The 14,014-nt window shown below is 43.3% G+C and overlaps 2 long non-coding RNA genes across 2 annotated transcripts in view; one reads left to right on the top strand and one right to left on the bottom strand.

Annotated features, from left to right (window-relative positions):
- Positions 1 to 8,142, bottom strand: part of LOC110387727 — a 31,053-nt gene extending 22,911 nt beyond the window's left edge. The window contains exons 1-3 of the long non-coding RNA XR_002432667.1: positions 8,072 to 8,142; positions 7,810 to 7,917; positions 5,047 to 5,172 (exon numbers count right to left, since the gene is read on the bottom strand). This is a non-coding gene — a long non-coding RNA (uncharacterized LOC110387727). The remainder of the gene's footprint in view (positions 1 to 5,046; positions 5,173 to 7,809; positions 7,918 to 8,071) is intronic.
- Positions 8,202 to 13,326, top strand: LOC110387767. The gene is made up of 2 exons (XR_002432714.1): positions 8,202 to 8,375; positions 10,710 to 13,326. It is a non-coding gene; the product is annotated as an uncharacterized LOC110387767 (long non-coding RNA).

Raw genomic sequence — 14,014 nt, 5'->3', positions numbered from 1 at the left:
GAGAAAGGCTGTCCCTCTGGTATGCGAGTCAGGGACACCAATGTATCCTGAGCAGTTTTTCCACCAGCATCCCCATGAGAATTCCTCTATGAATTTAAAGCACATCTTGCTTTTGTACTCGTATCTTGCATCTGTCATGGAGCACATCCTTCAAGGTCCAATGAGCACATCAGCCAGCTCCGCTGAAAACTAAAAACACGCTAATAAGGGCAAGAGAACAGGACAGGAGCCACAGTCCAATCTATTAATAGAAACTTCAGCAGAGCATGAAGAATAGAGGGCTGGGATGACTCTGCCTTCTTTCTAGGATGCTGCTGTCCTGCTTACCAGACCATTAAATGTTGAGCAGAAGGAAGGACAGGTTTGTGTGAATAATAATGGAGGTGTAGCTTCTGCAGTTTTTCATTTATGCCTAGAAAATGCTTGCAACCACTTGACCTAGACAACAAGGAGAATGGCTTTTTTGATGCTGCAACATTTTGAGGGTGTTTCAACAGGTGACACTACCTGTTTCTGCAAGACCACTCCTTGCCCTCTAATAAAAAGCTCATCAATTCTTCCAGATCTAGATGAGCATATACGAGGATATACAATGAAGAATCTTGCCTTAAGCCAGGTCTGCTCCAAAAAACAAGCAACTCAAAACCAAAGTCCCCACCCTTCTCCTTCCTTTTGAATCTGTGACCCTCCCAAAGGCAATACGAAATTTCCACACACCTGAAGGCATACAAGGTTCACAGCAAGCATGCAACAGAACACCTCACCAGCAACTTGTTTTAAGTGGACTGAAACTTGAAGCCAGCAAGAATAACTCAAGTACTGGCTGGAGTGTGCAGTGAGCTACACAAGTCCTCAAAGCAAAGCAGTATCCATCCGAGTTCACAGATATCACAGACTCAAATGCATCTATTGCTTCAGAAAGGCTTCGATAGCAGCACAATGTATTTTGTATGCAGAGACAAGGAAGACAAAGCATGAATACCCATAGTGCCAGCAAGCTGAACTTACCTCATGTAGAATTCTTCCCAGCTGCCAGCAAACAAAGATTAACCAGCACCTCCTGGCACAGACTACTTGGATCTTGGATAAGTCTTGTCACTGTTTTCATTAGCAAGTCCAATGTCACAATGTCAGCAGCTGAATCAGTTCTGACCCATCTTAAGGTTTACATCCATATGTATTCACAACAGTACAAAGCAGATGATGGAATGGGGCTATTTTAACCTATGTGGTCACTCTACATATATTGCAGCCCAAGCTAAAAGATAAATAAATTCTTTCTGCATAACATTACCCATGTTGTTCTACTCATTTCAGCAGTGAGTTCGGAGTTGTCAGGCAGACCTTCCATGTTCCCTTCACCTTTTCCCATGGAGACAAGGGCTTGCCACCCTTTGTAAGCACATTAACAGCACTAATGTGCAAAATAACATGCGCCAGGATCAGTAATGCAAGCTGTCTGGCAGGGTGTCAGAGCTAGCAAGCAGCCATTAATGCCACTGGAGCAAGAGTACAAATTGCACAAGTACACTGTGCAAACCTGCTAACTTTTGACCCATTTTGACATTAGCTTCACTGGCAGTTCTAGCTTCCCTCCACCCTTTGACAGCTTTTCTTCCCTCTAAAAGCACTTAATTCACATTTCTGCTTTGAATGTTACAATGCTCTTGTAGAAATGAAGATGCAGAGGCCACGGCTCAGCTTCAGTTTCACATCATAAAGCACAGAGAAACCCAAGCCTCCCAGGCAAGCCAAGAGATGCCCTAAGGCATCATCACCATGTCTGCTCCTTGCATCAGATCAGGTGGGGCCCCATCTGTGTTCAGCTGCTATGGATAACCATCACACTTCTGCTTATACAGAGTAACTAGCTAGAACCAGGCAACAGGTAAAGTGACCAAGATCTTTCCCTCCCCCTCCACAGCAACTTTCTGTGAGTGTAAGATGAGCAAGTTGCCCTCGCTTACCTTCAGCTGCTTGCTTTCCTACTACTAGGAAAATTGAAAGGATGACAACGATGTAAATTTGTTATGGGCGACAAGCAGCTGTGAAAAATGATGAATAAAGTCACTAAGCTGCTAGAGCATTTGCACACATGACTGCATCACTGCCTATCTGCTGAGGAGACAAAACACCTTGGCCAGCTGTAAGCCTGAGCTTGCTCTCTCTCCCCCTTTCAATGAGGGGAGAGCAACAGCATGAAATAGTATTGCAGCAGCTGGCATGAGAAAGTGGCCCCTCATTCTAAGCATCTAGCAACTCCAACATGAAACAACTGTCCCTTAGTTAAGCATAGCTTTGAAAGAACCTGTGGCAGAATGCCTCCAGCATCTTTTCTGAAATTAGCCCTGTTTAGGTCCAGTGCAGCCTCCTTTCTCAAAGCCGAGCTCTGAGATGCCAGCCACCACAACTACATTGTATCTTCAGCCTCATACCAGTAGAAAAGGTGGATTCTTCCAGGTAAAACATGCTCAGCAGACAAGTTACTGTAAGTGCAAGTGGACAAGCAGCCCTGATTCAAGCACACAATCCTCCATCATACTGACACATCCATACAAACCTCTGAACAAGCCCCTTGCCAGACCAGGCATCACTTCCTACCTCTGCCTGTATTCACTAATTGTATTCAATTGCCACAGCAACTTCCAGTTACTGTCTAATGAGAGAAGTTATCTCTCAAGATGATGTTGCTGGATCAATACGTTTTACAAACAAGCATTGTACAGCTGTAAGAGCTGCTGTCTTTTAAGGGTGGGAAGACTACCAAGTCACTTCGTGCTTACACAGTGCATTCCCCTAGGACACACAAATGTACCCATGTCAGCTTTATGACAACAGTAATACTCCTTTGCTTTCCAGTAGTATCTTTTACACAGGATCTTGGCGTGCCTTACAAATGGTGAAGCAGACGCTCCGAGTTTCTCAGCATACCTCTGGGAGCATTCACAGGGGCTAACGTCAGCTAAGGAGGCCCATTGCTGAGATCTCTGCTGTCAGAGACAGAAGCTATGTCAGCCCTGTTACAAATCATTTTCTATAAGACTCATGGGAAGTCTGCAGCTGTAAATAGCTTCTCTCCCCCAGTTTTAAAATGATACTTGGAGTACTTGTAACCACCCTGGGCCAGAGCTGCATTTATCAACATTTTAAGGGACAATTAACATCTACATCATCTCAATGGTAATATCAGAAGGGTCAGCAGGATAATATCCATAATTCTCTTAAGAGAAAACTGCCATCTTGTCTATGACTCTCTCTCTACAAGGCATCACTCTTCCCAGAGGCTCTTCCTACACCATCAGTCCCATTCATCAACATCTACTGATATGTTTCACAATCAGCTTTTCATGTCTAGTGCTCAGCTTTTCAACAGTTCAACACAGACAAGCTCAGACAGAACAATTCCCTTTCTGCACCAAAGCTCAACACATCTCTCCTCTTGCTTCGAGATGTCCTCCATCTTAGCCATGCTACAGATGACAAAGCCTTTTGAGGAACCATAGCACTAATGAGGCCCCTCAAACTGTATAGCAGGTGGAACTCATCCTGTGCTAAAGCAAATAAGAGCACAGCAAATGGGAAAAATTGTAGGAAATACAGAAGTCTCGGTCTCAAAAAATGCAGGGCAAAACAGCCCAAGGACAGATGTTATCCCACCTACTGAAAGGGAGACTGACTTCAAAACTGAAGCATTCCAGCACATATACACATCAGCCTCTCTCAAAGAAAAAAGGGAAAAATCTGATCTTTGTTTTCGTAACAGAAAAACTCTTGCTCTATTGTTCTTGCATTACCCCAAGAGGCATCACAGCAGATTTGATTTATCTTCTAGATTTCAGCTGAAAGAATGGGCTAAGCATTTTAAATGGCTTTTTATACCTCTTCTCCCACAACTTTCTTCACATCAGACTTTATCTGAAACAAACACCAACTTGCACAATACCAACCTCTTAATTCTTATTCCTTGCAAGACCATTTCTCCTACTATCATGTAAATGAGCCTCCACAGAGCTCTCCAGCATTATTATATATCATGGTTGTTATATTACTCAACACTGTAAAAACAGTCCAAGACTCAATTACTACTCACAGATGAATAAAGTATACAGTGCACTTAGTGAAGCAATGACTGCTTAAGGTATATAGCCTCCGTATTTGAGCACAATTTAGTTTTGAAGTGCCTTGAAGGAGAACATAGGTCTGTGCAGGAACACCCTTCAACAGCCAAGTAATAAATGCTATATTTTTATGCAATGTTCATTTCAATGAATCAGTTCCATTCATAGCTGCAATTCTGCCATATGAACCCTGTTCTTTCCTGTTGCTTAGAGGTCTTGAATTTAGAGAACCGAATTCTAATTGAAGTATCAAAATTCTGACTCATAAGGGACATCTGAAAGACAAGTTAGTAATAACCTAGAGCATTTTGTTTGAAGGCTTCCAAAGCACTATTACCAATTGGTTTACCTCTGATAAGAGTTTCCCACAGTCATATACAGACTAAGTGTTAGGTGCTTTTAGCACAGCTGAGAGCATCTCAGGTATTATTAAATGTATCCATACAAAATGCATTCAGGGGCATCCTGCTTCCCAAAACCTTAATCCAAGACAACATTTTTCTAAAAAAGAACTTGCTCTCTGTAATTCCTCAGCCTAGAAACAAAGCTACTACATTATCATGCAATCCAAGTGCATAGTATCTGCAACACAAGGGTGTTAGCATACGCCCTGTAACAAACTCAGAACAAAGGTCAGCAGGTGTAAATAGGAATTGACATTTTTGAAAGCATGTAGTGAAAATACCTTAACAGCAACATTCTTAGCCTAGCAAAAGTTAGGAAGAAACAGCTTCATAATTCAGAAGAGTAGAAAGGGAGGATAAGATGCAAGCTGAAGGTATGCCCACTGCCTTCAATTGGCAGTCTGCATGAGAAAAGATGCCATCAGCTTGAACCTGATAGCCCTTTGTTATCACAGCCAGTAGTTCCTATGTTTTACTGTACTCCCATAGCTAGCTGGAACGCAGCTCTTCGGACTGTTGCCTACCTTCCTCTGTCGTACAGCATTCGTAACTGAAGCTTTATCATCGAGGAGAGAGTTGTAGCAAACCACTGAGTTCTGCACTCCTAGCACTCAGGCTTGCCAGCTTTCTCAGCAGACCAGCTCCTGTCCCTGCAAGCATGAAGAAAAGGAGTATGTATTAAGACAATGTTCCTCCACAGTTGCAAATGCTCTCCAGTGTATACTTCACCCAGTAATTGCTCTATTAAGTGATCATCAGCGGTAAGATAAACATAAAATCATTTCTACAATGCCTCACCAGCTCCACAAGTATTTAGCTCCAGATATGCAGCTTCATGGTCAGTCACCTCCCAGTCCCACACTTAAATTTGGAGCTAGCAGTGATTTTGGTATTGCTGTTCTGCTCCAGCCTGGGGCACAGAATAACAATTGTGTCCTAGTAAAAGGCTGCAGCTCCCCAGCAAGAGCCATGATCCTGCAAGCCCTGCAGCCATTAATTGTGACAGAACCAGAACTCCTCCACTGCATGAAAGCAGCCCAAAGGAAAAGGCCTTTCTATTGGTCATTCCAGCCCGTTCTGAGTCTGTGAAGACCTCCATATTACTTGTTGTACCCTCAGGCAACAGAGAGGACTCACCCAAGCTGCACCCAACAATTATAAAGATTCAGCTATCAGGAGTTTAGTACTCAGTGCAATAGCAGACATGTAACCTGCTGCACCCATCTAGTGCTCTCACACAGTAGCTGTTCTGCTCCTTAACACCCTTGGGAGGACATTCCTACACATCTCCTGAGAGACAGCATGCTTCCTGGATGGTGTTGAGAGTAACTCACTCCTCAGTAGCAACACTGCTTTCTGAGCTCTGGTCACTAGTGCAATTAGGAGCTAAACACTCACAGCTGATGTGTTCCATCAGGGAATAGGACTTCCACCTGTGCTTCCTTCACATCCATCACCTGGTAACAAAAACCAACTTGGGGTGGACTGAAAAAGTTTTTTTCTATGTACTTGCATACATTACAGCATGCCCCTTGTGTTCAGCTAGTTGATACAGTTTTGCTGTTCATTAAAATAAAATACCTTTAACGAAGCACCTCACCCTATTTCTTACCTGTATAGACACCCACCCTTGCACTCCCCAGCACTTAACATACCCCGTTCAGGAGCAAGCCAACCCTCATTACCTCCTTCTCCCTTCTCAGAATGGGGAAAACTCAAGAAGTTGTGCTGTATCACTTTTGACAAACCACCAAAGAAAATCCAAATGCCTCACTGGGAAAGGCAAAAAAGAGAGGACAAATCACCCTAGACCTCATTTGCTCAGCAGAAAGCGATCTCACACCCACCCCAGTTTTAATCTATTCACACCTGTTAGCAGCTCATTTCTCAATGCCTTACAGCTGGGAGCTGATGGAATCAGGTTCCACCCAGTAAAAGCATGAAAGTTTGCCACATTTACTTACATTAGTCTAGTAACACACCATGAACAGCTTTAAAGATGAAGCCCAATTTTTCTTGCTAGCTTAAGCACAGGATGGTACTAGCATCTTGTCCTGCAGGCTGAATTGATTTTTCAAGTTGATGTATGGCTTGACCAGCACATGTTAATTAAATGCAAGGTCTCTTTTGGATACATCAATCGCTTCTTTTTAAGAGAGCAACTGCTTACACTGCACAAAGCTCCGTGTGTCTGCACACAGGGTAGTGCTAAGCACAAACACCTGCGGCTCACAGAAGCACTGAGTTTCAGGTGGGCATACATTTTTATGTTCATTCTGAAGTCAGAACAGAAAGGGGCTTTCTGCTTCCACTAAATAAGCCTCAATTATGAACTACATACAGAGCAGGGAGCATTACTGTCATGGCAAAACCTCTGATCCCAGATCCTAACTCACCTGGGTAATTATGTCTTATGAAGACATACATGGCAAACTCACTTTATAAGCTATTCTAGACAGCTACTCCACAGCTGTGAAACTGCAAGAGCCAAGAGGAGAAGCCATGTTTAAAGCATCACACCTCAGCCTCATTACAAGTAGAGACCAAATCCAAGCTTTTTGAGGCACACAAATACAAGTAACAGCAAAAAAAAATCTGATTGTAAAAAGCTGCTGTCTCAAGTAATGCTGAGAACACACTTTTACCACCACCTATACCCCAGCACCTATTAATTTTAGGCATCAAGCCTCATGTCTCAGTCCCATTCAGTTTTCCATTCTCTCAACATGCACTGCACAAGATCAGATTCTCACAAACAAGACAGCAGGTCACTGCTCTTTCCCAGTTTTATGAGGTTTTGTCCTAGTAAACCTCTTTTTCTCCACGCTCCTTTCCTGCATTTTCAAGTCTAACTCAGCCACCAACAACTCTAAGCAAAAACAGAAATCTTAAAGACACTTACAGCTCTTCTTTAGGGCTTCATACAAAGATCTTTCTGCAGTTCCACAGAAGTTAAAGAAAATGAAAAACAACAGGAACACATACTGAATTTTGTCTTACAGAGCTGTAACAGGTGATTACTTCTATTCCCTAGACAATACACTTTATCTTTCATCCACAAACTTGTTTATTGATTCCTAGTATTTTCCCTTCTCATTTTAGCCACCAGTTACCTTAAGACATATGCTTTTTCCTTGCCAAAGCACCACTCTAGTCACTCTAATTCCTTATAGGACATCAAGAGCCCTCCTGGTTAAAATTAACTTTATAATATTTAAATGAATAAGCTACAAACATGCTACCAGCTTTTTTTTCTATATATGTAGGTCTTTACCTTACCCACCTACCTGCTCGTTCAGTCACTGGGATCCTGAGCCACCTTCAAGCAAGCAGAAGCTCATACACTCGCTCCAAACTCAAACTGCAAACGCAGGGTGCAAGGGTAGCCTGCAAACCTGAGCAACAACAGCCTAAGTAACCCCAGCACAGAAGTACAAACCACCAGCTCAAAAGCTTGCTGTTCCTCAGCTCTAGGGAGCAGAAAACTACACTGGAAATGAATATAAAAAGAGGAAAAATTAAAGCACAATATTTCAGATGCAAACTAACCCCCTTCCTGGAGAGCCTCACCAGTAACTCCTCACCCCCACACCCATCTGTGAACACTGCCCCTGGAGGGGAGCAGCTATAAATACCCACCCCTCTGCGTGGCTATAAGTACAGGAGAGCAGTGGTGCCTCTCAGTGCCACCTGGGCTTTGTGGGGTGGGGCTGATGCTGAGCAGCAGCACCTGTGGGGCTGGGCTGCTTTCTGAGGCACAGCTGTTACCCTTTGAGTCAGTGCAATCAGTGCCCGGTGTGCAGGAGGTGCAATCAGTGCTGCAATAGAAGGCCCCGAGCTTTGGGTTTTCCTGGTATGTTCTACCAGCAAATTCACGATGGGGCCTTGTGAATGCTGGTCTTGCTGCAGTGATGTTTCTGCCGCTTTTATTTTTTGCCTCTGATTTGTGTCAGTAATGCTTTCTGATTTCTTTTTGCTGCTCTTCTCTCAGCAAAGAAAGGGCCTTTATTTGGCCCTTCATCAACTCTAGCAAAGTGGTAGCTCTAGGTTTGCACGCTGTGCGATGTTTGGGCCTTGATGATCGGCCGTAACATAAGGAAGTGTTACAAATAATGCATTTTTCAGCATAATTGTAGGTGGGGAGTAACCAGGTCAAGATTCGAGCGATTCAAAGGTCTTGGTATTTGTAGGCACTCTTTGTTATTTATTTCAAATTTACTGGTGTAATTCAGTTTGCTCCACAGAGCTCCCTTTAGCCATCAATCATTGATGAAGTGCGGTGTGCTGTAATAATTCGATAGTAATAACTGTAGTCAGGGCAAAGCAAAACAAAGCAAACAAAATCTGCTCATGCTATTCCTGTGAGTTGATTGGATTAGGGGCTACCTGGGATGATGGTTGTGTTGCTGCAAGTGTTACCTGCTCAGAGAAAGGCAATCTTTAGATGTGTAGCTGATCTCCAGAGGACTTTCTGCTGCTTTTGTAGGCAGCTGCTGCCCTGATTTAGGTATGGAGTATCTAGTGTTCTTTATCAAGTTCTCTCATTTGGGTGAAAGTGAGGAAGGGCAGGAAGACTGACTCTGCATGAGGTGTAGGGTCTCAAACTTAATGCATTTGAGCCCTAAAGCCTGAGTCCTAAATCTGGTTACATTTTAAAATCTAATAGCAGGGTGCTGTGGTTTTTCTGGTAAGACGTGTTACTGGTGCTGGAGTGCAGAGTGCTTGTATGTTCATTAGATTTTTAGGGTTTCTCTTTATTTCTATTCCCATCTCAAATTGGAATGCAATGGTTCAGTGAAAGACTGTCCCTCCCTAATCCAAGAGGAGCAGGGAGATGTGCTTAGGGACATGCCTGTGTCCCTAAGGGACGTGTCTATGTCATGTTGCAGAAAAGAGGGATGTATTGGAAAGTGCAACTCGTGCACTTGGCCAGGTTGTACTCATGGCATGCAAAGACTGACTCTCAGCCCAGAAATGAGAGCAATAAGGTGACAGGCAAGCTCATGGCATTGTCAACTGATGCTTATGCTGCCTGTGTCAACTGAAGGTTAAGAAAGCACTTAGGCTTCTTCTTGGGAAGAAAATGCAGATTTTCACCCCAAATCCAGAACTGTAAGCAGTTATTTCCAAATGCCACTTTAATCATGTTAATCCTGGTCTGAGGCTTGTTATCTTGCACTGACCTCTCTTTCTGCTGGCTGCTTAAACTATCTTAATTGATGGAGAACATTTCTCCGCAGCCCTCCTGGCTCTGCTACGTGTACGAGTGACACTTCACAGCTGTTAAGAGGAGAAAAGTTTGAACCTTGGGGCCAGGCTATTACCTGACTTGGTATTGTGGCCATCTTCAGCCTCTGTGCCCTTCTAACAGTGCATTGCCTCAGAAGCCCTTTTGTCCCTGTGGAATTACATCTATTATATTTGGGTCGTGGCATGGCAACTGGTAGTTCCATAATCACACGGAGTGGTGAACATAAAGGAGCTAAGCTGAAATTATAGCCAGGATACATCACTTATTGGCCCTGCACTCGCATGGCAGTTGGCCTGGGATGCTGAACAGTGTTACAGATTTTATCTTCTAAATTAATAGCCTGCTGTGATGTTCTGCTTGATTACAGATGTGATTTTACTGGGTTTGGAAACTTGAGAGCTGTAAGAGCTGTAATGGTTCTAATAGATAGAACCGTTCACACTATGCTAGGAATGGTATACAAAGTGAGCTCTGTAACACACAGGGATACTTTGAAGCCTGACTTGGCATGGTGAAATGCTACAGCGAATGAACAACTGCTGCTGGGCAACCATCAGTGCTGCAGTAAGAGAACTGTAACCAGGGAGGAGACAATAACACAGCCCAACTGTATTTTGCAGGTCTGTTATTGTCAGCAGTAGGATGTATGCTCTCCTAACAGATTGAGAAGCTGCAGTGATTGGTTGTGGTCTGCGTTGCTGCCAACATCGCTCACTTATATTAGGATGATCTCGATAGGTATTTGCAATTGTTCTCCAGGGGTGGTTTTTCTTCTCAATTATGGGACTATCCGAGCTACACTGAGTCAGCTACATGCAATACAATCATTAGGATAATGTAGGATGTCCAGGCAGTTAGTGAACGAAATCTGTTGTCCATTATGCCCCAAGGATAAATGCATCTGATGTGATTTTTAACTCTCCCTTTTTTTTACAGGCCTGCTGACTGCTCCTGAGGCAGCAAGAAGGTTGCTACCACTGTGCAGGAGACGTGCACTGCTTCCCTGCAGGGTACACCTGTGAACATGGGAGTTCAACCCAGTAAGGAGCCCTTCATTGTGGTTTACAAGAAAAAAGCCAAGCAGGTGCAGAAGGAAGTTCCAGTGACTGCTGCAACACATCCTCCAAAGTCTGAGGACTTCCAGGATACTGCCAAAGAGCTGGCTAAGGGAACCTGTCAGCATTGTCAGGCTTCTCCAGATGCAAGAAAGGTTGTAGAAGTGATCAAGAGCAAGCCCTCTGTGTTGGGGGCAGGGGGAGGAAAATGCTTATGAATGTTTCCTTCTGTGCATTGCATCATGGACTAGTTAATGGACAACAGCAGGTATTCATGTCTTTAATTGGAAATGGCCTTACTGGGAAATGGACATCTTTTGTGTGTGCTGGATGACCTCCCTTGGCTTGAGATAGCTACTCCTAGCAGATGCATATCTTAACCAGACTGACTCTGATCCATCTATAGACATGGAACATAGCAACCTTCTAGGAAATTGTTACCCTGCTGGGAGCTGCCCATTACCATCTGGAGACATGGCTGAGTTTAAAATGAGTACTTTATGTGCAATATTACATAGCATCAGTGAGGTTACTTAACACACTGAGCCCTGTACTACCAAGACTTGCTCAAGACACAGATAATTCTATAGGTCTTGCAACTTTAACACAAATGAAGTTATTTGAAAGATGCAAGTAGTCTCAGTAAAATGAAGACAAGTGCAGGAACTGAAGAAACCTGAGCTCTGTAATGGGTGTTCTGTAACCTGAGTGTTTATAACCTGGATGTCATCCAATTATCACTCAAGTAATTCTTCAGTAATGCTATAACTGGACTTGAGGGATCTCCTTGGCTAATGCTGGGCTGGGGCAAAAAGACTTCACCAGCTTAAAAGCAGAGGTCGTGCAGCTCTCCTGCAGTTACTGTGCTCTGAGGCTGCAGTGACAGAACAAAGTCTTTGGCCATAACTGTAATAAGGTGGAAATGCCTTGCTCTCTAATTGAGGTTCAGACTGTTTTGAAATTCGCACTTGAAAAGGAAACTGAGATGTTTGCAACATGACTCTTCAAAGCATTTCTAAACATGTGCTCTCTCCCCTCTGAAGTTTCACTTGGGTTGAAAGCAGCTTCATTATTTTTTCATCTTCCTTCACTTACGATGCTGTTGTCTCAAGCTGTTTGATCTAACTTTCTTTTTGCTAACCCCATTTCTACTCAGTTCAGTACAGATTTAGGGTGGGGGATGTGCTTTAAGGTCCCTGGAGCAAAACCATCTTTTTCCCATCGTGTCAATGGTCTAAAGACATGGTCACCTCTTACTACTGCTTTTTTCCTTCAGTCAGTTTAGGCTTCCAAGCACCTTGTGCTCAGTGTGAGTTATAGCCACACTCAGCTGTCCTGCATGCCTGTACAAAATGCTTCTCTTCTGGAGTGTATTGCTACAATGAGGAATATGGATAGCATAACAAAAACAGGGCAGTTCTCTAGACAATGTAGTTTATTACTTGCTAGCTCAGTTTTGCTTACCTGTGTTGATATGATCTATGTTTAATATAAAATGCAGAATCCTGTTCTCTATTAGCATGAATAGATAGCTCAAGTGCTAAGCTCATGATGGGCAGGCAGGTCAAGCCCAGGCCAAGGTTAGCAGTGGGACTTGATGTGCAGCTACAGAGAAAGAAATAGCTCACTTTATTTGGAAGGCTCTGGAATGCTACAGTATTAAATTCAGTCACAGGTACACGCTGAATGAAGAGGCTGAGAAATAGTTTGGGCGCTGGGAGCTGATAAATACACTGCATCCTCTTCACAATGCCCACGGGCAACCTGGCAGATTGCCGTGGTGGGGGGGTTGGCTGCAGTTCACAGGTAGGTGACTGGGACCTGCTTGGGGATAGCAAATCCATCTGTAGCTGTAAGGTGCTGCTGTAGCAGATCTGCTTTCAGGTGGCAGTGGGCAAAGCAGAGGCCAAGTACTTCTCAGCCAGTAACCTGGGCTGGGTGCCTCTTGCTCCCTGTGGAACAACTTGATTTTTGTAGCTATATGAGCAGTGTGGGCCTGTGAGTGCTCTGACACACACATGCATTCCTTTAAAGTTGGTCTGTCAAGTCAAATAAGTAAGCTTTTGCAAGAGAAGTGTAACAGCTTTCTGGATAATATGTCTGCACACTTTTTTTTTCTAATGCTGTAAATGCAAAAATATCCGCAGAGGCTAACACAAAATCAGGCTTCTTGTCTATTCCTTTTCCTGTTCTGATGTGCTTTGTCAAGAGTCATAAACCAACGTTATTCAAATAAAATGTTACATGCACCAATCTAAGAATATTCTTAAGCGGTGTTAAATAGCATTTTGTGGGATACAAAAGGGAATGGGGTGAGGAGGAACTGACTTAATGGAACTAATACTCATGGATGTATGAAGAAGTACTGTGCGAAGCTTTGGGCATGGGGTTTGTAGCTTGTCTTGATGTATGCTGAAGTACTGGAACAGAAATACTTAACAGCTTTGCCTTGTGCTTATCTTCTACCGGAGGACGTGGTGGAGTTGTTCTGTTTGATATGAATGGTTTATATTCCTGTGCCACCTGCTAATAAAACAATGAAGGGGAAATGTAAACACCTATTGATAGATGGCTGTGACTAAGTACCTCTCAAAAAGTTCTCAAGGCCTGTTAAAGCAATTGTGATCTTATTGTAGGTGAGTTCACATGCTGTTATTTACCCTACAAAGGGAAAGTCCATGCTTTATCTCAGAAACATTTGTGTTACCCAGTCTTGGGTAACAAAACACAAACTTGAATAAACAAACAGATGATATTTCATATTAAATCTCCTTTCTCCCTCTCCAAATCAGTGTCTTGACTGTAACAATATAAAATCAGAGAAGATGAGCTTCTGACTGGCTGAAGAGGGGACTACACAAGTCCAAGATGCTGCAGGGTGCGAGGAAATGTGAAAATGAGCACCAGGGGCCTCGGTGATAGGCTGCCCTGCCTGAGGAAGAGCACAACGAAGGCGTGCTGCAAGACCAAAGACAGCACTGAGAAGCCTGAAACCTTGTTCTTGATGCAGGAACACAAAACCTGGCAGAATATTTTTTTCTTAAAAATAACAGATGTCTAAATGTGCTATAGAGATGTTTGGTGTCTGTGTGTGTATATATATATATGTATGTTCCTCATATCCAGCAGTCAGTAAAGACATAAAATACTGTGACAAAACAGACAGCTATGTATCTTTGCCTGCTT

The sequence above is a fragment of the Numida meleagris genome, chromosome 23 (genome assembly GCF_002078875.1).
Source record: "Numida meleagris isolate 19003 breed g44 Domestic line chromosome 23, NumMel1.0, whole genome shotgun sequence".
In the NCBI taxonomy this organism is placed as follows: domain Eukaryota; kingdom Metazoa; phylum Chordata; class Aves; order Galliformes; family Numididae; genus Numida; species Numida meleagris.
This window is presented reverse-complemented; position numbering and strand designations above follow the sequence as displayed.